Source organism: Manis javanica, chromosome 2, assembly GCF_040802235.1.
Source record: "Manis javanica isolate MJ-LG chromosome 2, MJ_LKY, whole genome shotgun sequence".
Classification (NCBI taxonomy): domain Eukaryota; kingdom Metazoa; phylum Chordata; class Mammalia; order Pholidota; family Manidae; genus Manis; species Manis javanica.
Genome location: NC_133157.1, coordinates 225,885,575 through 225,913,142, shown reverse-complemented (window position 1 = coordinate 225,913,142; position 27,568 = coordinate 225,885,575). Strand labels below are relative to the sequence as shown.

The 27,568-nt window shown below is 42.7% G+C and overlaps 2 long non-coding RNA genes across 3 annotated transcripts in view; one reads left to right on the top strand and one right to left on the bottom strand.

Moving 5' to 3' along the window:
- Positions 1 to 5,629, top strand: part of LOC108396323 (uncharacterized) — a 43,252-nt gene extending 37,623 nt beyond the window's left edge. For both annotated transcript variants that reach the window (XR_012128626.1, XR_012128627.1), the window contains 4 exons: positions 801 to 935; positions 2,933 to 3,085; positions 3,476 to 3,667; positions 5,453 to 5,629. This is a non-coding gene — a long non-coding RNA (uncharacterized lncRNA). The remainder of the gene's footprint in view (positions 1 to 800; positions 936 to 2,932; positions 3,086 to 3,475; positions 3,668 to 5,452) is intronic.
- A 95-nt stretch (positions 5,630 to 5,724) lies between these two features.
- Positions 5,725 to 26,063, bottom strand: LOC140848065 (uncharacterized). The gene is made up of 3 exons (XR_012128628.1): positions 25,780 to 26,063; positions 10,879 to 10,971; positions 5,725 to 6,766 (listed from the first exon to the last, which is right to left on the bottom strand). It is a non-coding gene; the product is annotated as an uncharacterized lncRNA (long non-coding RNA).
- Between the last annotated feature and the right edge of the window lie 1,505 nt (positions 26,064 to 27,568).

Sequence of the window (27,568 nt, the reverse complement as noted above, 5' to 3'; positions counted from 1 at the left end):
GTCAGTAGGTTGTTCCTGTGCTGTTAGTGACTATGACCGGATTCTGTGGGCGCAGCAGTTTTTATCCTTTTATCATTTCTAGTATACTTTGATGTTTTTATTTTTCATTATGGTAGAAGGAAGAAAGATAGCTTTAATTGAACAAACTTCCCATTTACTGAAGACAAGTCATAGGAGGGTGATGCAGAGAAAAGAGGTGGGCTTTAGACTCTCACAAGACTGGGTGTAATTCCTAGCTTTCCTGCTTGCTAGCTGTGTGCCCTTGGGAACATTCCTTAGCACCAGTATGTTTCTTGATATGAAAAAGACGATGTTAATATATCCTTCAAGTGTGGTTGTATGTAAGTAACATTATAGATACAGCATTTAATATAGTGCCTAGCACATACTTAGCATCTTAACTGCAACTATGAGAATTACCATTACTATTATTATTGTTATAAGGCTGCAAATAGCTTTAACGTATCTGATTCCTGTCTTTTTGAAGTGTATTATAATATATCAGACTAAGGAAGAAATGGGGAATTCTACATTTAAATCACCTACTTCAGATAAGTGACCTCACCATAGTTTCTTGTCCACCAGAGGACTTTAAAGTAGCAACTTCTACTACATAACAGCCAAGTGGGACAAAAGGCTTCCTTTTAGTTTTGGAGGTAATTTACAAAAATGAACCCTTGAGCAAGTGAATGGTCAGTTCTACAAAGACAGGCAGGATTTTAACTTGGGAAAGTGTATAAAGTTAGCTATTTAAGAAACAAAGTTCCTAAGGGTGAAGTTATTTCTCTGTCCAATTTTAGAACAGCACTCATGCTTGCTATAGAAAATGGATCAACAGATATAGTCAACCTTCTTCAGGAAGATGTTGATGTCCTTTCTCAGGATACCCATGGATGGACTGGAGCAGAGTATACTCACAGTAGAGATTTTAATATGTAAGTATTTACATTGAAATGCTAGCTACCACTCAACTGAGGTTTACAATGACTTAACTGTTACTCAATATGTAACAGGTGAGATTTCATAGTTTGGTTCAGGCAGTTTTGGAGTGGCAGTGAGTTAGTCCACGTCATCCGCCAGAAACCCAGCAACAAGCCTGCTTTTAAGACATAACATTATCCATTTAATTCCAGGTATAACTGCTATACATGGGGCACAAATAATGCCACATCTCTGATTTTTCTAATGTTACCTGGACATGTTCAGGATAGCAGGAAATCCAATGCTTTTCCCTGGGGACTATCACCTATACTCTCCCCTTGAATTTTCCAAGAACCTAAGGGTTTCCCTAAGACCAAAGAGACAGTGGTCTTTCATGAGTCACTTGAAGGGGGGAAAAAAGGACAGTCTACATTCTGTCGTTTCCACTGCTTGTACTGCTGCAGCGTTGCTACTGAAATGGCGCTGCAGGCAGTCCTGACTGACCTCTGCTCCCAGGATGTCCTTGCCGTTCTAGATTCCTGTCTTCGTGGTGATCCACACTTAGACGAGAAATGCTACCCCCTTTTGTGTCGGCCTACATACGCTTGTATGTTCAGCCACTGCCCCAGAACACGAGTGCCCAGTTCTGGCAGCTGGGCCTGCCACCTCCAGTCACGCACTTCTCCGCACACCCTCAAAGGCCTTATGGAGGGCCCACCTCCCAGCTGAGATCTTCACAATGAGTCACCCTTTAAGGATATTGTCCTGTTCGCAGATACTAGGTGAGGCCATTAGCTGCAGATATTAGCAGAGAGGTTCAAATAATGCTGCAGGAAGAGATGAGACTTGCCTTTCTCCTAGAATGCTCTGGACCCGCAGGGTGCTTAAGATCCTGTGGAGCAGCTTCCGTAGGTCATGGAACACCCCGTATCGCCCTGCCAACAATCGTGGGCACAAGTTTGCCTGAGATTCCATAATTAAGGTTGGCTCCTTAAGTGGTGGTCTGTTTTCCATCATGATGAAAATCTCCCGAGTGACTTGACTTTCAGATTCTGCCTCACAAGAAAGCCAGCCATTCAGGAGGAATCTCTGAGTCTCAAGTAGGCCCCTTGGCATCAGGAGAGCTGAGCCCCATCCACGTCTCATCGGAATCCACATGCACACGAGTAGGGCTCGGGCTTCCGAGTCAGCTGGAGATGACATGGGGATGAAGCGTCATTCAGATGAAGGTCTGGGTCAGAGTTCGAGTAGATGGAAAAGGACTAGCAGCGGTCAAAGCCAGGTTTTGACTTCTAGTAGTTTTCTGCCCTTGGTGTGACTAGCTACAGTGATAGGGGACAGTGCTGTCATCTAATTTAATGAGGTGATATATGTAACTTTATAATAACTGAGATGCCACAAAAAAAGAACAGCTAATAACCAAAATAATAACATTTTCTGAACACCGCACCTAATTTATTAGAACGTGTGAAAACACACACTGGGTTTTATTTTGTACTCCAAAATAGTTTCAAGTTGAAGAGCAAAGTGTGTTCCATTGCTTGAGTGTTCCTCTGAGCACTTTAGGGGTATAGTGGCTCATTAAACCCTTCCAACAACATTGTGAAATAAGGTGGCAAGACGCCTACTTTCTAGAGCAAGATTTTGAATTGAAGAGAAGCACTTTATCCAAGAACAAACAGCTGTTGCTTATGGAGCTAGGCCACCTGAGTTCAAGACACATGGTCACGACAAGCTAACCGATGCACTTACTGGGCTACAGTGCCCTCAACTCACGACTGGTCCACCTTAGTATCTGTTTATCTTCTTTAATTATTTTCTTATTAAAAAGCTTGTAAAACTTACAAATTTAGAGTATACGGGCTAATTAAGGTTTTCATATTAGCTCTGTTATTATCCAAAATACTCTTAAGAATTTAATATATTTGGTGAATGTTTTTCATATCACTATTAAAATAGTAATATTATTTATAACCTTTTTAACACATAACATTTGCCTACTAACTGATAGGTACAAAGTGGACAAAGGAATTAAAAATTCTCAAGATAAACGAAAATCTTCTCCAGTAAGAGCTGAGCTCGGGAATTACTCTTGGTGGTCGTACCACAGATAAAGTAAGGACAAGGGAGCTTTGACAGTGAAAGATCAATGAAGAAAAACTGTGTAAGTTGCATGTATATTTTTTATTTCTTCATAGTCCAATATTCAGAATTATCTATGAAGCTAATGTAGGTAATTTAAAATCTGATAAGGTGTTTATTTCAATTGACTGAAAAGGAATTCATTTATTTAGTTATGAACCCTAAAATCCCATATATCTTTGTGTAAACAAAAGATTTTTAAGTTAATGTGTTGTATGTTTCCTCTACACATTATAACAAATTGAACTTCTCACAAAAATTAAAAATTCAATTGACTAGGGAAGCACAGGCTGCTATTTCTTGAACATAATTTTTTTGGTAAGATAGGTGCTTCACAAAAATCCTTCTAAGGGTGAGCATGATGGCTTTCCTGCTAATGTGTCATTCATTACAGATCCCTTTTGCTTTTTAGGTTCTCGTGGGAAATATCCACGCCTTGAGGAAAAACATACATATTTTTCTCTTGATTCATTCACCACAGAGTGTGTGAAAACTAACTTATTTATTATGCACCTTGTTTCAAAACCCATTCAGACTATCACTGAAGAAGATTCTCTAAGCGACATGACAACAGCAGAGAAGGCGACAAAAACATCCAGAGCAGGTAACTTGCCATACGCGCTCAGTTCTAGAAAGAAGTGCGCTGAAATATTCGAACTGCAGTGTACTTGCCACTAATTCTGTTTCCTTTTTTAAGTTTAATGGAAGGGCTTTACATAAACCAGGCACATGTCATTGTTGGTATCCATGTTTGGAAAAAAGGCTTATAAACATTTGAAAAGGAGATTTTTAAAAATAAAAGCTTTAACTTAGAAGTTTCTACTTTTATGTTTTGATACCCTGACGTCCCCAGTTTGAAATCCCTGTAGTGCTTTTTAAAATGTTGGTATTAATGTACGATTACAGGAGCAACAGTATGGGCACTAGGCTCCCCCCATTATGAGGTCCCCCCTCCCACACCCCATTACCGTCACTGTCCATCAGCCTAGGGAGACGCTATGGAACCACTGCTTGTCTTCTCTGTGCTGTACTGCCCTCCCCGTGCCCCGCACCCCCCGCCCACATCATGTCTGCTAATCCAAAAGCCCCCTTTCCCCCTTCTCCCTCCCTTCCCACCCATCCTCCCCAGTCCCTTTCCCTTTGGCAACTGTTAGTTCATTCTTGGGTTCTGTGATTCTGCTGCTGTTTTGTTCCTTCAGTTTTTTGTTTGTTCTCTTACTCCACGGATGAGTGAAGTCATTTGGTGCTTGTCTTTCTCCGCTTGGCTTATTTCACTGAGCATAATACCCTCTAGCTCCATCCATGTTGTTGCAAATGGTTAGGATTTGTTCTCTTCTTATGGCTGAATAGTATTCCATTGCGTAAAAGTAGCACATCATCTTCATCCATTCACCTACCGATGGACACCTAGGTTGCCTCTGGATCTTGGCTATTGCAAATAGTGCCGTGATAAACAGGGGTGCGTATGAGTTTTGAATCTGAGAACTTGTATTCTTTGGGTCATTTCCTAGGAGTGGAGTTCCTGGGTCGCATGGTAGTTCTGTTTTTAGTTTTTGGAGGAACTTCCATACTGCTTTCCACAACGGTTGAATGAATTTACATTCCCACCAGTGGCATGGGAGGGTTCCCCATTTCTCCGCATCCCCACCAGCATTTGTTGTTCCTGGTCTTTTCGATGTTGGCCGTCCTAACTGGTGTGAGGTGATGTCTCATTGTGGTTTTAATTTGCATTTCTGTGATAATTAGCGATGTGGAGCATCGTTTCATGTGTCTGTTGGCCGTCTGAATTTCTTCTTTGGAGAAGTGTCTGTTCAGATCCCCTGCCCATTTTTTAATTGGGTTATTTAATTAATTTGAATAGGGAAGCACTGGCTGTTATACATTCAAGACAGTTTTTCTGGTAAGATAGCTGCCTCACAAAAATTCTTTTGAGGTCTAGCATGGGACATCAAGGCAAACTAATTTGGGAAAGGAGAAATGAGAGAGTTCATTCTCTAAATGCTAAAATTGTGACTTTTGGGAAACGTTACACTGATTTTAAAATTATGAATGGTTAGGATGGGGGAACTTTCCTACTGAGAGGTGATATAGAAATAATAACTTTATGGAGCAAAGACATCGAACAATAATAGAAAAATAGAAGAGCATAAAACCAAGTGCAAATGTTGTATATGGCAAAAATGACAGTACAGGGTGAATTATTTTGACTCCTGACAGTTTTATCTTTGTTCTTTATTATCTGAGTAATTCAACGTTCAGGGTTCTAAGACTCTACTATGTTATGGGTAACATTTTATTATAACTAAATTTATTTTAAAATTTGAAACTGGCTTTGACTTGGACTATTCTCACTCATTACCTATCTATCTCCATTATTTTATTCATGTAGCTTGTTAATCTTTCAACAAAACTGGAAGTTTCATCTTTAGAATGTCAACTAGTTCAAAGAAATCAAGTTCTTCGACAACAGCTGTTATCTATGAAAGCAACCAAAAAGAAATGTGAAGAAGAAAATAAGTCTGAAAAAACGTTGAGACAGGAAATCAGAAACCTTAAAACCCACATGGCAGTGATTTCTCTGGAACACAACAATACGGAACAGTACAGACGGGACATTGAAGAAAGAGCAAGACAGGATACAGAAAAATTAAAAGAAGTCGATTGGTTTTTACAGGTTAATTTATTAATCGGTAATGTGCCCTAATTCATCTCCCTGCAGGTTACATTTTGGTTGTATACATTTTCTCTGTTTCCTCTACTTATAGCAGTTGGTTTTATAGATTTCTGGAAGGATGGTAGCATGTCTTTCTCCCTTTAAATGTTTCAGTTTCCATCATTATCACAAAATCGATCAAATGATTCCCACTAGACAGTCATTTAAAAATTTTAAGACTGGTTGGGTATAAGACAAGAGGAAAAGGAAATTGTGATTAAAAAATTATACCGTAGTCTTGGATTATAGTGTAAATATTTTAACTATAGATTGTTATTTGAACTGTCAGATTATATGAATACTAAAATAAGAATGATTCTTTTATTAATTAATTAATTAATTATTTATTTATTTCCTGCATTGTTTTTTTATTGGCATGGATAATATACTGAAATAACAAATCTGAAAACACACTTTGCTTTTTCACTGGAAAGGAAGTAGTGTGTTAGAGAACTAAGGGAAACCAGAAATAATAAACCATTTGAGAAAGTAGGCATATGTTAAAGTCTATGGCTCTGCAGCAGCCAGAGGTGCTGTTTTATCCAGCAGAGTGCGTGTTTATATAAGCAGCAGAAACCAATGGCCTGGAACTGAAAAGTGAAGTCACGACAGATTCACCCTGCAAAATAATCCCACTAAGAGCCAATTAAATTACTATAAAACATTCCTTCATCTGTAAAACATTTTTCCTTTGAACTCAAAATTTAAAGTAATGTCATTTTTGATAAGCAGCTCTACCACCCGTCTCTGATACCGTAAATCATTTAGTGCAGCCACTGCGTCTAGTTCTGGAGAGCTCATAAGGGTTGGGCCAAAAACAGTTCCAAGGTTCTCTGCGTTCATAAGGTTCTCCTTCTTGCGGAGGGTCGCTCTCTCCAGCCAGATGCGCCGGGAGGTACCGGAGGGTTTCGCAGTGAGCAGGCGGCAGTAGCTTCAGTGCATCATGGAGGGTTTCTAACTGCTCATCGGGATTCATAATTTTGGCCGACTCTATAGAATTAGGGTAGGCGTCATATGTTATGAGCGGAATTGGTAAATCCCTGAAGTACAGTTTCAGTGCACCAGTGACAATGTTGATATATCTTCATTGTTCACAGAAATATCTTTCTCATCATCTCTGTCAAAAGCCATCATGACGTCTTCAATTAGGTCACTAAATCCTGATACTCGGTACAGCCCTTCAGAATTAAGGCCTCTAGATTCAATTTCCCTGATGCACATGTCCACCACCATTGGCTGCCTAGTGATAAGAACTTTTACAAGTGTTGTGAGGTCATAGATGTATACTTTTTTGACATGTTTCGAGTCTGGCTCACAGTCATTGGGACCATCTTGGAACACTGCTTATGAACATTCAGACCACCATCCGCACACTTCACTCCCTGAGCAGTGAGGCCCCACGTGAAGTGGGCGCAGTACTCACACCAGTGGTGGCCCTCCGAATGTGTGGACCTTGAAATTGTGAACCTTTCCATATTTGGAATTGGCCTATTTTCTTTCAGAGTTGCTCTTCTAACAAGTGATGTCAATTTAAAGCCAAAGTGTAGGTGGGTCCCTGGCTGACGCTGGCTTTTGAATGAGGTGGCTCCTTCGGCCACACTCCACAGCTGGTCTGCTACCTCTCGGGAGGTCATGCTATGAAGCTCCCTCCCATAATACTTTGGTCTGTGTTCGACCTCATTAGAAGAGGTGACTCTTTGAGGACGAGGGGCTTCCTGTTGCAGCTGACACGAGTGAGATTTCCAAACAGGAGGGCTATACTCATCCGCATCAAACAGGGTCAGGGCCACTGTGCAGGCGCTGGCCCACCGCTGATCACCACCTGGGCCAGACACGCTCACACCGCGCAGGGAGCCGGAGCCAAAGGGCGTGGCGGGGCTGCGGGCATGGGGAGGCAGGAGGGCGGAGACTCGGAGCTGCAGTATGGGCGGAGGGAGAGGCGGCCTTGGCAGAGCCCCGGTGGGGCAGTTCGTCTCCCACAGGATCTGCTGCGGCGCCTCCTCTCTGTTTTTATAATGCAGATTTACTTCTGCTGTTCCTATAGAACTGTCATCCTGCACTTCTCAGAACACATGAGCTTTGTCAGCTTCTCATGTTTCTGGTAGTGATTTTAACCAAAAAACCAAGACTCATCTACTAATAGGCAATTACAGTTTGAAGAAGTGTCACTTGAAGGGTGACATTTAAATCTCCAGCCATTGACTTGGTCATTGGTTTTACCGTTTTTCTCTCACAAAAAATTCCAAATACCTTAGCAAGGAATAAAAACACTCAAACCAAATGTGGTGCTTGCCAAGTCCCCCAGTCTCATCTCTTGCTGCTTACCCTACGCGGCCCATTTGCTCTAGCATGTTGCCCAACTGGGCTACTTACAGCCCCACAAATGTTCTTCCTCACGTCTAGCTCTTTGTAGGCGCTTCTTCCCTCTATACCTGGCACACCTTTCCCTTGTCCTGCAGTTATCAGTTTACATGTCACCTTCACCAAACGGCCGACAACACTGACATAAAATTGGGATGTCCCCTCTGTGTGTTCTAATAGCACCCTGTTTTATACTTGTCATGGTATACCTGACTGTACGGGAACTGCCTGTCTGTTTTTCTGGTTTACAGCATATGGTTGTCACAGTGAACTATGTCATCTTTATATTGTATAGTTACATCTTGTAATAAGAAAACCAAGCTCTGATACTTAGCCACAATAGGAATTAATTGTGTGTAACCATGCGCAAGTTATATTTCCTAGTAGTCTTGTATTTTGTGCTGCAGTTGTATATAGATATTTTTCATTTTTGACACTCATAAAGGTTCCAACTTTTTTTACTAACTCATACATGTTAACTCTGAAGTATTTTATACAAAGAGTATAAGTTTTTCTTTTTCTTTCCAGCTACTGCCAAATTTGAATCTGAATCCTGTATAGCTGCTCCTCTAGGGTCTGCGGATGGGTTAACTCCAACTCAAGCTCTATTTTGAAAATGTCACAAGAATATGCACAGGTATTGAGGAAAAATGATATGATCTGAAAGAAGTATAAAAATGTACTCATCTGAAGGAGGGGAAAAAGATGGCTGGTGGCAAGAGAGCGGAGGCAGAAACCTCCTCCCCAATCCACATGTGACACGAAAATACAGCAAATACAACCAATCCTGAAAGAGCAACCCAAAAGAAGACTGCGACAGACTGCCTACATCTGGGGAAAAGAGAAGACCTCACAGAGAAGGAGCCCCGATCCAGCGGGACCCCAGGCCACCCCCAGCCCAAGCTCACAGGCGAGAGGGAGCGAGATGGAGCAGGAAGGGGGCAGAAGCCTGGGACTGCTCAGCTCACCCCCATGGACATCTGCTCTGGGGGCAGGGACCCACACTGCCTGGTGCTCTGGTGATGAGAGAGGCTGGAAAGCAAAGATGGGCAGAATACTCGGAGAGACTGAGAAACCAGCCACCTGGGGAGAACAGTAACCCACAACTGGCCACTCCAGAACAAAAGAAAAAAGAACCATGAGATTGTGTTTGAACTACTGTAATGAGTGAGTCAAGTTAGACTGTTAATAGTAAAGAAGCTGCCCTTGAACCTTCTGTAACCACGAATCTAACACCTGCAATGGCAATAAATACGTATCTATCGATAATCACCCTAAATGTAAACTGACTGAATGTACCAATCAAAAGACGCAGAGTTACAGAATGGATAAAAAAGCAAGACCCATCTATATGCTGCCTACAAGAGACTCGCTTCAAACCCAAAGACACACACAGACTAAAAGTGAAGGGAGTAGAAGCCCAGGACTGCTAAACTCACCCCCCATGGAGATCTGCTCTGGGGGCAGGGATGGAAAAAGGATACTAACAGAATTAAAGGGGGAAATAGAATATAATGCATTCATTTTAGGAGACTCCAAAGGACAGATAAACCAGACAGAAAATAAATAAGGAAGACAGAGGCATTGAACAACACATTAGAACAGATGGACCTAACAGACATCTGAGGACACTCTACCCAAAAGCAGCAGGATACACATACTTCTCAAGTACACCTGGAACATTTTCCAGAATAGGTCGCATACTAGACCACAAGAAGAGCCTCTAAATTCAGAAGATTAAAAACATGCCAGCTACCTTCTCAGACCACAAAGGTATGAAACTAGAAATAAATTATTCAAAGAAAACAAAAAACCCCCCACAAACACATGGATGCTTACTAACATGCTCCTAAATAATCAATGGGTCAATGACCAAATTAAAACAGATCTAGCAATATATGGAGACAAATGAAAACAACTCAACACCCCCAAATTGGTGGGACTCAGTAAAGGCAGTTCTAAAAGTATACTGCAATACAGGCTTCCCTCAAGAAAGAAGAGAAATTCCAGATGAACAGTCTAAACTCAAAATTAATGAAACTAGAAAAAGAAGAACAATTGAGGCCCAGAGTCAGTAGAAGGGACATAATTAAGATTAGAGAAGAAATAAATAAAATCAAAAAGAATAAAACAGTAAGAATCAATGAAACCAGCTGATTCTTTGAGAAAATAAATAGATAACCCCTAGCCAGACTTTCCAAGAAGGAGTGTACACACATAAACAGAATCAGAAATGAGAATGGAAAAATCACTGCAGATACCACAGAAATACAAAGAATTATTTGAGAATACTAAAAAAAATGAATTTGAATTGGTAATCAGTGAATTAGAATTCATTGAACCAGCAATGAAATTGAATTAGTAATCAAAAAACTATGTAAGAAAGAAACACCTGGAACAAGATGGCTTTCACTGCTTAATTTTATCAAACATTTAGAGAAGACCTAATACCCATCCTCAAAGTTTTCCAAAAAGTAGAAGAGGAGGGAATACTTTCAAACTCACTGTATGAGGCCAGCATCACTCTAATACCAAAACCAGGCAAAGACACTGCAAAAAAAAAAAAAAATGACAGACCAATACCTTGATAAACATAGATGCAAAAATTCTCAACAAAATATTAGCAAAGCAAATTGAAAAATACATGAAAAAGGGACTCTCTTGTCCCTTCCTGGCACAGAGCCAGGAGCTCTGTCCCCTCACTGTATCTCTAAATAAAAGCCTCTCCCTGGCTCTCCTACCTTGTATGTTTGCAAAGTCCATTCTTCAACTCCGCAAACAAGAACCCCGGCATCACTTGTCATATCCAAAGGATGATGGGATGGATGAAATAGCTGAAGAGGACAAAAAGGTATAAGCTTTCAGTTACAAGTCACAACATAAATGCTAGATAAAAGTACAGCACTGGATGGGAGAATATATTTGTAAATGACAGATTCGATAAAGGCTTGACATCCAAAATATACAAAGAGTTCACGCACCTCAACAAACAAAAAGCAAATAATCCAATTAAAAAATGGGCAGAGGAGCTGAACAGACAGTTCTCCAAAGAAGAAATTCAGATGGCCAACCAGCACATGAAAAGATGCTCCATATCGCTAGTTATCAGAGAAATGCAAATTAAAACCACAGTGAGATATCACCTCACACCAGTCAGGATGGCCACCATCCAAAAGACAAACAACAACAAATATTGGCGAGGTGGCAGAGAAAGGGGAACCCTCCTACACTGCTGGTGGGAATGTAAATTAGTTCAACCATTGTGGAAAGCAGTATGGAGGTTCCTCAAAATGCTCAAAATAGACTTACCATTTGACCCAGGAATTCCACCTCTAGGAATTTTCCCTAAGAATGCAGCAGCCCAGTTTGAAAAAGACATGCACCCCTATGTTTATTGCAGCACTATTTACAATAGCCAAGAAATGGAAGCAACCTAAATGTCCATCAGTAGGTGAATGGATAAAGAAGAGGTGGTACATATATACAATGGAATATTATTCAGCCATAAGAAGAAAACAAAGCCTACCATTTGCAACAACATGGATGGAGCTAGAGGGTATTATGCTCAGTGAAATAAGCCAAGTGGAGAAAGACAAATACCAAATGATTTCACTCATCTGTGGAGTATAAGAACAAAAGAAAAATTGAAGGAACAAAACAGCAGCAGAATCACAGAACCCAAGAAGGGACTAACAGTTACCAAAGGGAAAGGGACTGGGGAGGATGGGAGGGTAGGGAGGGATAAGCGCGGGGAAGAAGAAAGGGGGCCTTATGATTAGCATGTATAATGTGGGGGGGCACGGGGAGGGTTGTGCAACACAGAGAAGACAAGTAATGATTCTACAGCATCTTATTGTGCTGATGGACAGTGACTGTAATGGGGTTTGTGGGGGGACTTGGGGTAGGGGAAAGCCTAGTAAACATATGTAATAAAAAAAAAGTACAGCATTGGGAACATAGTAATATTGTAACATCTTTGATGACAGTAACTGCATTTATGGTCAGTAATGTATGTAACTGTCGAGTCATTATGTGTACACCCGAAAAGAAATCAATATTATATATTGTAACTCCAGGGGGAAAGTTTTCCCAGCCTGGGGCAAAATACTCTTGAACCGAAATTGGTCAAAGGGAGAAGTAAAGTGGGAGAAGTCCGTTTATTGCTTACAAGCAGTCGTCCCTTTTGCTCAGTCTGTTTCTGCTTGCCCTTCTTTCTTGTGACCTGGCTGCAAAAAGGGACCCCACCCAGTCTCTCCAGTCCAGATATGACCTCAATCCCCCTTGTAATTACCTGTTGATATTGAGATGGACTGCTTCTCTCCACCCCATGGAAACACTTATTGATACAGAGATGCACTAAGGCCAGGGGAGAGATTCTAGAAATACTGCAATTTTACCCACAGCCCATTCCTCCAGAAATTTTGACTCACAATCTACTTGCTTCCCATCTTCCACAATGGCCTCCATGTGGGAAAACTGGAGCACTGTAACCAGACTAATAACATACAATAACAACCAATAAAATCATGATAATCCTCAAGCCAGAGGATTCAGCTAGGTTCAGAGTCCTATGCAGATTAAGTCCGTAGCTCGCCCATTCCACAGGCTGTCTAGCTGAACAGGTAGGCAGTTCAGAGCAATCAACGCGGCTGCTGCAGCCAGGGGGCAGGTCCAGGCTACAGGGACTGTAGGAGAAAATGACCTTAAGTGCAATAAGATGCATGTTTTAATGACACTAGCAAGGCAAACCTTGTCCATCAGGTAGAATGCATGCAAGAGAGAGGTCCTGTGATAGGACAGTGGCAGGAATGGGATCTTGTCCTGGTCTAGGATACCAGACTTTCACCCCCCTCCCTGTGGGAGTTACAGATGGGTCAGTATATAGGGCTATGGGAGGTCCATGCACTGGCCGTAAAGATAAAACAAAACTTCCCCGCAAGATGCCCTTAACCTCCTGGACAGTTTGGGTACACTACCGTGATCTTTGGGGTCCACTCTGCTGTTACTCCAGGAATATACAGGCCTTTTCCCCAGGGTACCAGAAGGGCCTGTCATCTTTGGTCCATGTGTTGAAATGTCCAGGGCCACATCCACTCAACAGTCTCCAGGATCTAACGCAGTTGGAGCTGGCAGCAGAGTGTTGCTCTGGCTTCATATCCTGGCTTCAAGAGGTCTCTTTGGTTTGCACGCACAGTTGTATAGGGGAGGCAGCAGTGGGTGTTAGCATGTCCACAGCGCTCAAGGCTCCTTTTTGGGGCTCCTCATTCAAACGCCACAGCACTGTCCATAAACAGACTGACCAGCCCCAAAGACTATTGGTGTCCAACTTCGGGCCAGATTTTAACAAAACGTTGTACCTCTCAATCATGCCTGCCCCGGTAGGATTATATGGCACATGAAGCTTCCACTTTATTCCTAATTGCGCCCATCCTTGTAACACATGTCCAGTAAAGTGGGAGCCTTGACCGATCTCCATCACCTGTGGCCGGCCATAGGCTGCACAGAGACACTCCAGGCCCCTCTGGGTGCCTTGCTGATCTGCAATATGTGCAGGAAAAGCAGCAAACAGGCCAGCAGCTGTGTCCACATAAGTCACGGCATACCAATATCCTTCTGATGGGGGCAGAGGCCCAGGGCAGTATATCTGCCACCAGACAAGGGGTATCAGCTCCTTTATTATTGTCCCGTATTGCTGAGGGACTAGGTGCAAGTCCCCTTTAGAGCACACAAGGCACTCCTGGGCTCTGCTGACTTCTTCAAAGGTCAACAGCAAGCCCCACCGTCAGGCTACAGCCCACGTCTTTTGCCCTGCATACAACAAACGCTGATGTGACCTTTGGGCCACAGCAGAGGCAGGCTTTCCTTGTAGCCAGCGCACCTGGGCCAGTGTGTCTGCTTCATCATTCCCCAGGGATGCCGAAGGCAAATGGCCAGTCACATGATACACGGTAACTGTCTTAGTCTGTCAAAGGCCTATAGGTTTTGCCACAAATCTTGCCCCCGAAGGGGACCGGTGACCATCCAGTTGGCATGGTCAAGCCCCGATAGACAGCCCAGCTGTCAGTGCAGACAACTATGGGGGAGGGCTCCAAGGTGATCACGAGCCATACTGCCCACAACTCAGCCCACTGGCTGCTCGTCCCCTCTCCATCGTCCATCCATATTGTCTCAGTCTTGGGAAGGGAAGCCACAGCCCTCCACTTCAGGGGCTGCCCACGACTGGAGCCATCTGTGTACCAAGCATCTTCAGGTATAGGGGCTTTTCCCTCCTGATAAGGAGTCTCGGCTACCAGTGGCTCAAAAGCAAGTTCTTCCTGCTTTCCACTGGTATATGTCACTGGCCCCAATAAGCGTTGGAGTTCTTCACTCAAGGGGCTACTAGAGAGGGCACTATGCTGCTGCAGGTAAGCACCCCACTTGGCTAGTGTGGGCGTTTGTGCTGGACCACTCCATGGCCTTTGGTCCAGTCTTGCACCCACCCCGTGATGGGATAGGTGGTTATTACCTTGGTCAGAGCTGTTCCAGCAATGGGTTCTGCAACCAGCAAGGCGTGGTGCACAGCAGTCAGTTGCCCCTTTATCAAGGTGTACCGGACCTCTGCTCCTTTTTATAGTTGTGACCAGAACCAATAGGTTGGCATGTCCGTTCAAGCGGCTGCCAAAGACCCCATCCTTAACCATCTTCAGTTACATGAATATCTGGCTCATGGGACTGTGATGAGTCCTTTACATTCAAGCCTTGTTCGGCCTTAACTGTCCTCTTGGCAGCAGTAAAAGCAGCGGCACATGTCTCATCCCAGTCCCACTGGATGCCCTTTCGTGCCAACCAGTATAAGGGCTTTAGAATTTTGGGCCAATTGCAGGATAAACACTCTCCAGCAGCCCAACAGACCCCCAACTCTTGTAATACTGCCACAGTTCTAACAAGGTTCTATTGGGCTGCCCATCGAGTTTTTTTTTCCCGCTACCCCAGCCTTTATCAGATCAATTCACATGTGGGTCTGGGTCCTAGAGACCTTCACAGGGCCTCTTGCACCTCTCCTCTCAGTTGTGGCCCGTACTTCCCTCGGGGCCCTTACTGTTTCAACCTTCCCCATATCTGCTAAAGTACGAGTAGCCTCACTTACGGGTTTGCCCTCGGTGGGGGTGCATTTCCTAGTTCATGTTGTATGTTACCTGAATCCTCAAAAGTAAGACAATGACACATTAACTGTGTTTATACTTGGGCTAAATAAAATTATTAGCCTGTGAACTGAAACATAGCAGTTTTATTTGCAAGTTCTATGCAGAATAGCTTTAGAAAGAAAGGAAAGGGCTTTTATTAGAACCTGTAGTGTTACTGATGAGTATGTAAGAGCAGTGGGCCCGCCTATATTTCTGGCAATCAGCACCTATATTCTGCAAACCACTGATGGGCTGAACAAGCTATTAATGACAGTTGCTTTTCAACATTTAAATGGCCATGCTGTGTTGCCTAACCACAAGGACAAGTAGGCCATCACTCTCGAAAGTTATACGATGTAAGGAACATGAACGAGACCTCTGTGGGGAGAAAGACCCCACAGGCATGGCTCCAGAGTTCTGCTGCTGCTCAACTATTAATAGAAAGCATCCCACTTAAAGGGATAAACATGTGTAACCCTTTTCACTGAGAGATTTATCACCACTTATTTAATTTTCTACCAAAGGCTGAACAAGGTATTATTATTCCTAGTGTCTAGCTCCAGCCCTAAAATACACAACCTAATATTGAATCAAAATAAAGAAAAAAAATTATCCCTTTGTTATTCTTACACTGTAAGATGAATAAATCTCTCCCCTGTACAAACCTCTCTGGGTTTATGAACACCTACCCAATCATTCATAAGCTGCAGTACCACTTGGTGAATACGTGAGGAAACATCTAGATTTTTCATCAGATGCAGAATGCCTTGTTCACTGGACACATGGCTTTCAAGTCAATGCCTTTCAATGCACCTTTCTTCCTTGTAGTCACTGGACCACCAGCATTAACCTCACTTAGGATAAATAAAAAGAAAATCTAGAACCAGATATTAAAAAAATAAAAATGTCTCTGACCCAGGAATCTCATGTCTTCTGCCAGCACCTGGAAAAGTCTGGCAGGTGTTCAAGTAAGTTAAATTCTTGACCCTTAATAAAGAAGACACAGCCAAATACAGAAGAAACACAGTAAATTAATGATAAACACAGTAATTATGGAGTGATATCTAGGATATACTGGTGAGTGAAAAAAGCAAAGTACAAAAAGTATATACAGTATACAGATATTTTTTTGGATTTATTTTTATTAAGGTATCATCGATACACACTCTTATGAAAGTTTCACAAGAAAAACAATGTGGTTATTACACTCACCCTTATCATCGAGTCCCCCCCATACCCCATTGCAGTCACTGCCCATCAGTGTAGGAAGATGCTATACAGTATATTTTTTTAAGAAATAGAAAATAGGAATAAACACACACACACATGCTTTACTTGACAGAAAGTAGCACAGGAAGGACAACCCAGAGGTTAATAACAGTGGCTTCCTGCAAGGGAAAGAGAACAAGCTAGAGAGGAAGGGAGTGACACCTCGCTGAGAACACCACTGTGTATAATATTCTAACTTTTGGAAGCATGTTCACATTATGGATATTCAAACATAACTCATAATAGTTGAGACAAGTCACCAAAAACAGTGCAATCAGAAACAAGCTAATCCAACTATACATTTCAAATGAATAACCTAACTACACTCAAGGGGGAAAAACTAGAAATAAATCTTGAATTCTTTTTATTAAGTGTGTTTTTCACAAAGCACGGCTGTAGCAATTCTGAAACTGTTTTACGTATATCATGTGACTGAGCAGGTGGGCCGGTGTCTTGGAGTTGTGTCTGGGTCTCACTCTGGGTGAAGGAAACACAAACACGCAGCGGGAGAGGACAAGAAAGAACTCTGCTGTTTGGATTAAAACTGGCAGTATTAGTATGACTCATGATTTCATAAAAATATCCTTATACCTATTTATCTAATTATCTCTCTAATGAAGAACTGAAAGCTCCTAGAAGTAATGAAATCCCAGAGACAAAGAGCACATCTTATGTCTAGATCTCTATTTCTAAATACCATTTTCCTCTAAAATGAAATGGGGTAATTTGAAAAGATGGCTGATTCCAGGAGCAGGACAGGAAAGGTGTAAGATGAGCCTGAAATATCTCGTGCCAGAAAATGAGGAAGTGCATAAAAAACCAAATGGGGTATGTCTACAGGTACCAGAAGTCACCTGGAAAGGATACTCCCCGGACAAATCTGGAACAATCAGCATCAGAATAAATAAGGAAAGTAACTGATAATGACCTATTTAATAAAAGAAATATCCATGACTCCGTGCTCACCAAAAATAGATGAATAAAACAAGAAAGCAGGGTGGGCTCTTCTTTCTGGTAGAATAGTGGCTACTAAGTATAAGGTCGGGGGAGCATCGAGTTAGAAAATCTTCATTTTGCAATCATCGTCAAAGACTGTGTAGGAATTTAAACACATAGGCTTTATGGGTAGTAGACAGGTTTGTGGGGGGAAAAAACAGTAATAAAACAGTTGGGCAGTAAATTTTAAGAAATTTAAGCTAAGAATGGCATGCGGGACAGTTCCCAGGTAAAGCTGGCAGCATAGAAAGAAAGGAATGATGGCAGAGAGAGTGATGCGAGGGCCCGCCTGGCCTGCTCTCCCCTCCTAGGGTCACAGGTAAGCCGTATACCAGTACCAACAAAGCCCATGAACAAAGTGCAGTACAAAGACGGTGCAACCACGTACGTGTCCTTGTGGCAAGTAAAATATGCTGCATGTAATTTTTCTTATTTAAATTTATACTTGCCTTTACCTTCCCTTAGAACAATGCTAATTCTCTATGATAATCCAAATAAATTTAACAAAATAAGACTGAAGGCTACATAAAGAAGAAATTAACTCCAAATATGTGTGATAATTCTTCTCACTTTAATTTTATATCATATCTTTTAAAAATCAATCTATTTTTTAAGCTATACTTCTAATTGCATTTGACTCTACAGCCAATTCAAAGATGGGCTACGAGCTAGAAGGAAAGGGTTACATGATTCTGCTCAGCTGGTAAGTGGAGACACAGATCTGTGGGCCCACAGCTGCTAGAGAGACAGGTTTCATCAATGCTCAACCAATGAATTGAGTTCACTTCCTTCTTAGACAGTTACGAGTATCTCTGACACTACTGAAAATTATTAGTATATAATGCAATATACATGCATATAGATGTGATATAGTTATATATTCATATATCCATATTATTATTAATAGTTCACAGACACTGTCAATTTTACAATAAGTTACAGTCTTTTAAACAACTTAGATAAAATGCTTTAAAATCATCTACTTCCACTACCAGTTATACTAATCTTGGTTCTCTTACTCCTAAAATGCATTATCTTTGAAATATATTTGATGTTTATGACCCAGATGACAATGAAATATAACTTAAGGTCAAGAAGAGAGAAGAATAACAAACAGTTACTCCTGACTTGTATAAGCAGCTATGCTTCATGAAAGGTTTTTAAATGTTTATTTTATTTTAAGTATTTGGAGAACTCTTTCTTAAGATGAAATCTTATTTCAAAGTTTAAAAATTTACAAAATAGCTACAAGTGGGACTGCTCTGGTCAGAGTGGGCAGTGGAAGACTATCGAGCGCCACCCGCTTTGGGGGCCTTCCTGGCAGCCCAACACGCAGAGAACCAATGTGGCATCAAGACTGTAAGTGGCATAAGACTGTATGAAATCGACAATAAGTTCATGCCAGTAAGTATAAAAAATATGAAATTCACACTTTCAAAAACCTAACTCATTATTATTTACTGAGGAACATGAACCAAGTAAATATAAAATCTTTTTAATATATAACAATTTACAAGATAAGTATAAAAGACGGCTCATTTTGGCACTACTGTGAGCTGTTCTTTGTTATTAAGCCCCCAGTTGATCCTGATATTTAATGTCTTAGATTAACATTTTTATTCCAATGTCCATATGTCCTAAATACATACGGCACCATGAAGTGATAAGCAGGGATTCAGGAAATAATGTTTTAATAATCAGAATAGCAATGTTATTTATTTACTTCCAACTCGGGCAAACATATAGTTCGAATTTGCTTACTAGGTTATTATAGCCTGCTTTTTAATAGTTAATCTATAATTTTTAGGATCATATTTTTTTTTAAGTCTAGGTTTCCTCAGTTTCCTTTAGCTGTTGAAATGAAGCTCTCCAATAATCCCTTCCAACTCTAAAACTACTATAAGTAAAAAAAAGTTGCGTCTTGCTGCTGTTTGCTTTGGTGAGAGCACAACACACAGACATTCACAGTCACACAGCTATGGCATGATATACGAAGGAAGTCTTACACTTAAAAAAGTGCTTAGATTGTATTTACAGAAGAATCTCTATCATTAATGATTCAACATTTAGGTTTGACCAGAAACCAGAGCATGACTTTATAATGCTCTGTTTAAATTAACTACTTAATGTTGTAATGACCATTCAATGGGGTATTATACCAGTTTGGACCTGGTATAATACAAACATAGTTTCTTCAGTTTTTTAATCAATGGACAGATTTTAATGCCGAGTCAGTAAGAATTTCACTTGTGCTTTAAGAATGTTTATTTAAGCCAAAAATTTTACATCTCAATTATTTTATATTCTAAAACTGAATTTAGTCTAAACCAATGCATTATTCATAAAGCAAAGACATCATGAAAAACAAAGCTGTGCCTTTCTCTCAAAGCTGCTAAATTGCTAAAACATACCATACTTATTGTTGTGTTTTTCTTAAAACACAAGCTTGTCCAAAATAAAATAAAATGAAATAAATAAATAAATAAAATAAAGTAAGAAAAACACAAGCTTGTTTTTGTCAGATGAAGATATGCCAAAAACTCTACACTAAACATTTTTGCTTATAATTAAAGCAACCACCAATCCAAGGATTGTCATCCATTTTATTTCATCTCAACATCAAGAAAAAAGTAATTAAAAAAAATTTTTTAAATTCCCTTGAAATGATAAGGTAAATGAAAATGTAAGTGCCTTCACATAACAACAGTAATCTGACCCTTTGGGAAATTGTTGACTTTCTCAATACACGGTATTCAAATCTCATTCAAAAGTGTTCATTTAAAATGCAGATATCAAAGATGATGCAAATATTCAAGAGAAAATGAGAATTTACCAGATGTTCTAATCCAGGTTTCCAGATTCCCTAAAGTAGAAGAATGAAAGTTTTAAATACTTGCTAAACTCTTGCTGCTATAATTTACATTTACTTAAAAAAATGTTTTATGGAGTGGGGAGATAAAATATGGTGGCATGAGAGGTGAGATATAGAACTCATCCCAAAACCACATATATGGAAATATAGTTAATACAACTAACCCTAAAAGAGCAACAGGGAAGAAGGCTACCCCAGACTGCACACACCTGGAGAACAGAGCCGACCTCAGGAAATGAAACCTTAATAAAAAATAAATAAAATAAAAAGTTTTATAAACCCTTGTAGATTTTTCATATATCTTTAGTAGTGTTCACAATAACATTATTTTTTTTTTGAGAGGGCATCTCTCATATTTATTGATCAAATGGTTGTTAACAACAATAAAATTCTGTATAGGGGAGTCAATGCTCAATGCACAGTCATTAATCCATCTCAGGCCTAATTCTCGTCAGTCTCCAATCTTCTGAAGCATAACCAACAAGTTCTTACATGGTGAACGAATTCTTACATAGTGAATAAGTTCTTACATGGTGAACAGTACAAGGGCAGTCATCACAGAAACTTTCGGTTTTGATCACGCATTATGAACTATAAACAATCAGGTCAAATATGAATATTCGTTTGATTTTTATACTTGATTTATATGTGGATCCCACATTTCTCCCTTATTATTATTATTATTATTTTTATTTTTAATAAAATGCTGAAGTGGTAGGTAGATGCAAGATAAAGGTAGAAAACATAGTTTACTGTTGTAAGAGGGCAATTGTAGATGATCAGGTGTGTGCCTGTAGACTATGTGCTAATCCAAGCTAGACAAGGGCATTAAAACATCCACGGATGCAGAAGATTTCTCTCAAAACAGGGGGGGTGAGGTTCTAAGCCTCACCTCTGTTGATCCCCAATTTCTCACCTGATGGCCCCCCTGCGACTGTGCCTGTCTTAGGTTGTTCCTCCCTTGAGGAATCTTACCTGTCTCTGGCTAACCAGTCATCTTCCGGGGCCATACAGGGAGATGACAATAACACTATTTTTAAGGACAAAACAATTTCCATCAAAAGTGAATAGACAATTTATTTAGCTCTAATAGTATTTCCACTAAAATTGGTATTGAACCAACAGAAAGAATGTTTCAAATTTTTCAGTCAGTAGAGAACAAAAGTAAGTCAAAGCATATTATTATTATTATTTTGCTATTCACACAGTGTCTTTATTGCACATTAGGTTTTCCATTGTAATTTGTTTTTCCAACATTCATTATGAAAATGTTCAACATATAGGTTCTATTCACCATCCAGATTCTACAACTGACATTTTGCTTTATTTGCTTTATCAAAAATCCATTAAGGGTTGCACTTTTATATAAAGAATATGTACATAGAGAATACATTTGTGAATACATAGCTAAGTAACTAATTCTTAACAAATTTTTTTCCTGGCAATTATATTAACTTAGTGCACAACACAAATCAGGACCTAAGACTGCTGTAATGTTAAAAGAAAATACCACCAAAGAAAACAGAAACACTGAGTTATCATGATATATTTTAAGTATTTAATTTCTTGCTTTTCATTGTGTAAAAAAATGCTGATATAACTAGAAATACAAATAAATGCTTAAGTAGCAAAGATAATTCAAATATACACATGGTGAATTATGGCAAATAGTTGGATTCTTTTCCTTGATTTCACTCTATACTAATATATTAGTGACAATGGACTTTGGTTTTTCTCCCTCTGACCAAGTATTACTTTAATTCCATCATAAATCCTAAACCTTACCTTTTTAAACATGAAACCACACTGCTACCACATTGCAGAAAGTAATCATGAAACAGCCAACAACAGGGCTGCATTCATGAGGTTTCACCTTTGCCCCACACCTCTTTCTTTGAAGCTAACTCAACTTACCTTTCTCTTTATTTCTATCTCTAATTTTCATTGCCAAAAATACACTTATCTTTGTTGCTTTGTTTGCTGGACAATTTTTCAAACGTCCCTCTCTCTTTTCCCTTCAAATCTGCTGCTTGAAAACTACACTCACGGCTTCCAATCTTTGCTTTTACTGCCCAGGCTAGCTTACGAAGAATAAATTCTAACTTGTACTGATTATCATCATCTTTAACTGTTCCCTTCTCTCCTCTATTTCTGGTAATCTTAACAATATTATATTTCAATACTTGAAAATCTAAGGGTTTCTGTGAACTAGAGACAATAGTTCTAAAATTCATATGAAACCACAAAAGACCCGAATAGCCAAAGCAATCCTGAGAAGGAAGAATAAAGCTGGAGGACTACGCTCCCCAACTTCAAGCTCTACTACAAAGCCGCAGTAATCAAGACAATTTGGTACTGGCACAAGAACAGACCCATAGACCAGTGGAACAGAATAGAGAGCCCAGATATAAACCTAAGCATATATGGTCAATTAACATAGGATAAAGGAGCCATGGACATACAATGCAGAAATGACAGCCTCTTCCACAACTGGTGTTGGCAAAACCGGACAGCTACATGCAAGAGAATGAAACTGGATTTATTGTCTATACCCATACACAAAAGTAAACTCAAAATGGATCAAAGACCTGAATGCAAGTCATGACTCCATAAAAGTTGGAAGACAACGAAAATCTCTTGAATATAAACATGATCAACTTTTTTCTGAATGCACCTCCTCGAGCAAGGGAAACAAAAGCAAAAATGAACACATGGGACTACATCAAACTAAAAAGCTTCTGTACAGCAAAGGACACCATCAACAGAACAAAAAGGCATCCTACAGTATGGGAGAATATATTCATAAATGACATATCAATACAGGTTGACATCCAAAATATAGAAAGAACTCACACGCCTCAACACCCAAAAAGCATATAACCCTATTAAAAAATGGGCAGAGGATATGAAGGGACAATTCTCCAAAGAAGAAATTCAGATGGCCAACAGGCACATGGAAAGATGCTCCACATCACTAATTATCAGGGAAATGCAAATAAAAACCACAATGAGATATCACCTCACACCAGTTAGGATGGCCAATATCGAAAAGACTAAGAACAACAAATGCTGACGAGCATGCAGAGAAAGGGGAAAGGAATCCTCCTACACTGCTGGTGGGAAGGTAAGCTAGTCCAACTGTTGTGGAAAGCAATATGGAGGTTCCTCAAAAAACTAAAAATAGAAATACCATTTGACCCGGGAATCCCACTCCTTGGAATTTACCCAAAGAATACAACTTCTCAGATTAAAAAAGACATATGCACCCCTATGTTTATCGCTGCACTTTTTACAATAGCCAAGACAGGGAAGCAACCTAAGTGTCCATCAGTAGGTGAATGGATAAAGAAGAGGCGGTACATATACACAATGGAATACTATTCAGCCTAAGAAACAAATCCTACCATTCGCAACAACATGGATGGAGCTGGAGGGTATCATGCTCAGTGGAATAAGTCAGGCGGAGAAAGGCAAGTGCCAAATCATTTCCCTCATTTGTGGAGTGTAACAAGCAGCAGAACTGACACAAAACAGCAGCGGACTCACAAACTCCCAGAAGGGCCTAGAGGTTATCAAAGGGGAGGGGTGGGGAAGGGCGTGTGGGGAGGGAGGGAGAAGGGGACTGAGAGGTATTATGTTTAGTGCACAAGGTGTGTGTGGGGGGGATCATGGGGAAGACAGTGTAGCACAGAGAAGACAAATAGTGACTGTGGTATCTCACTACACTGATGGACAGTGACTGCAATGGGGTTTCGCGGGGGGTTACTCAACAGTAAAGATGAATGTAGAAACCACATTGTTTTTCTTGTGAAACTTTCATAAGAGTGTATATCAATGATACCTTAATTAAATCAATCGATCAATCACTCTTGGTATCTGCTTCTAGGTGGGAAATCCCACACAAAATCTAAAACTGCCAGGAAAGGTTACAAAACCTTGCGTTTCGCATCCCAGAGGGGAGGGAGCCAGGGAGCCACGGAGCTGGTGGCAGGGGAGAGGGGGCCGGGAGTGCCAGAGAGTTTGCACTCACACACACATTTCCTCATTTTTCTGGAAGGTACAGCGATCCCATTACAGGCCCATTTATTGCTCTACTCCTAAAACTTCGTTTTAAAAATAACGCAAGAGCCGAAAGGAGCCCCTCCGTCCGAAACCTACGCGAAACGTCTTCCACGGCCTGGGCTGCAGCCGGCGGCAGGGTCTTTGCCGCCCATTACTATGCACACAGGTATCGGGGCGCCGGGCGGGCAAGTCTCGCTCCTCTCGCCAGGACTGTCCAGGCAACAGCAAATCAGCAGACATTTCAGGGCTGAACAGGCGGTAGAGACGCACAGAAACGCCCCGAGAGAAGCACAAACGCAAGCACCCTCCACAAAGCAATGAACGCTGCGGCTGCAGCGCGAGCGGCGGGCCGGCGCGACCGTGGGTCCGTCCGCCCCTGCCCCACCGCCGTCCCCCGAGACCGAGCGCGCCAGCCCAGCTCCATTACCCGGTGCAGCGCTCCGCGCGTCCGGCCCAGGCGACGGCCTCCCCGAAAGCCCGAGGAGGGAAGACGGGCGTCCGCGAAGAGCGCCCCGCGGAGGGGACCCGTCGGCGGGGCTCCCGCGCCCCCGCCGCCCAGCTCGCCGCCGGCCCCAGGCCTCCCGCGGCGGAGCCCCCGGCCGCCCCGCCGCTCCCCACGGGCCGCGGGCCGCCCTCCCGGGTCGCCGTGCCGCCCCCAGCCGGGGCCCGGGTCAGGGAGGGGCCGCCGAGGGCCCCGCGCCGCCGTCCCTCCGCCCCCGGTCCGCGGGCGCGCCTCGCCGGGTGGCCACACCTTCCCCGCCGCCGGCCGAGCCCGGTCCGCCCGCGGCGCGCTCCGCCGGGACCCGCGTCCACGCGCGCACGGACGACACGGAGCCCGCGGCCCGGCCCAAGCCGCGGGCCCGACCGACAGCGACCGCGCTTGGCGGGGTCCGCGCCGGGCACCAGCCGGGGGCCTCCGCGCCGAGGGACGGCCCCACGGAGGGGGGAGAGGCGGGGGCGCCGGGCGGCTGAGGGGCGGGGGACGCGCGGAAGGGGCAGCAGCCGCCCCCGGGGCCAGAGAGGTGGCCGCCGCGTCCGGGCCGCCCGCCCAGCGCCGGGGATGCGGCGGCGGAGCGGCCGGCCGGAGAGAGGCCGGGGCAGAGACTGGACGGGTCCGGGAGCGCGGAGCGGCCGCGGCGGCGGGGAGCGCCACGTTCCGCTCTCGCACCCCACTCGGCCGGCCCCGCTCCGGCCGCCCCCGGCCCGGCTCGCCCCCTCACGCCCCGGCTGCCCGGCTCCCCGTGACTCCGCCGCTTCCCGTCACTGCGCCGCGGGCTTGCCTGCTCTCTCCGCGGACACCCGGAGCCGTCGGCCTGCTCCTCCCGAGGCCGCCGGGAGGCTCGAGCGGCGCCCTCCGCGGCCCCCGGCACCGCCGCTGGCCCACGACACTCGCGGCTTTACGGCCTCCCGTTCCCGACACCCGGAGCCGCTCGCTCTACGGCGGGATCCTTGTTGCCTGGGAGAGGATGGTGCAAACCAATCATAAACGCCGCCGAGTTTGAATGGAGAGGCGAGGGGAAAGTTTCCCTCGGGTGTCGTAGGACGGGGAAGGGACCGCTGGGAAACTGCATTGAAAACAGTGTAACATTGCTGAGGAAGGGCGGGTGGGGCGGGTGGGAGGAGGGAACCGAAGAGCACTACGATCAGCGCACAGCACGCGGGGCGGTCCCGGGGAAGGCAGTGCAGCGCCGGGGAAGGCAGTGCAGCGCCGGGGAAGGCAGCGCAGCGCAGAGAAGAGCGGTGACTCTAACATTTTACTGCTCTGATGGACAGTGACTGCAAGGGGGGGTGTGCGTGCAGGGGACTTGGTCATGTGGGTGAGTGTAGTAACCACAGTGTTTGCTCATGTGAATCCTTCATAACATTGTATATCAATGATACCATAATAAAAGTTAAAAACATTACTGAAAAAATTAAGACATGAATAAATGAAGAGGGGGTGGCGTGTTCACGGATTCGGAGATTCAGTTGGATGACGGTTCTCCCTAGATCGGCTATAGATTCAACATAATCCCCATCATAAGCCTACAAGCTTTTATTAATTTATTTTTATTAAGGTATCCTTGGTATACACTCACATGAAAAACAATGTGGTTACTACATTCACCCATATTATTCAGTCCCCACCCCAAACCCCATTGCAGTCACTGTCCATCAGTGTAGTGAGATGCCACAGAGACACTACTTGTCTTCTCTGTGCTACACTGTCTTCCCCGTGACCACCCCCCCCCACCCCCCCCCACACCGCCACCATGTGGCCTAATCATAGTACCTCCCAATCCCCTTCTTCCTCCCTCCCCACCCGCGCTCCCCCATCCCTCCCCTTTGGTAACCACTAGTCCCTTCTTGGAGTCTGTGACTCTGCTACTTTTTTGTTCCTTCAGTTTTACTTCGTTGTTATACTCCACAGATGAGGGAAATCATATGGCAATTGTCTGTCTTTGCCTGACTTATTTCACTAAGCATAATATCCTGTAGCTCCATCCATGTTGTTGCAAATGGTAGAATTTGTTTCTTTCTTATGGCCGAATAATATTCCATTGTGTATATGCACCACCTCTTCTTTATCCATTCATCTACAGATGGACACTTAGGTTGCTTCCATATCTTGGATATTGTAAATAGTGCCTCCATAAACATAAAGGTGCACATGTCTTTTTGAATCTAAGAACTTGTATTCTTTGAGTAAATTCCTAGGAGTGGAATTCCCAGGTCAAATGATATTTCTATTTTTAGTTTTTTGAGGAACCTCCATACTGCTTTCCATAATGGTTGAACTAGCTTACATTCCCACCAGCAGTGTGGGAGGGTTTCCCTTTCTCCGCATTCTCACCAGCATTTGTTGTTCCTAGTCTGTTTGATGTTGGTGTGAGGTGTTGAACTGGTGTGAGGTGATAGCTCATTGTGGTTTTAATTTGCATTTCCCTGATAATTAGTGATGTGGAGCATCTTTTCATGTGCCTGTTGGCCGTCTGAATTTCTTATTTGGAGAAGTGTCTGTTCAGATACTCCGCCCATTTTTTAATAGGGTTATATGCTTTTTGGGTGTTGAGGCATGTGAGTTCTTTA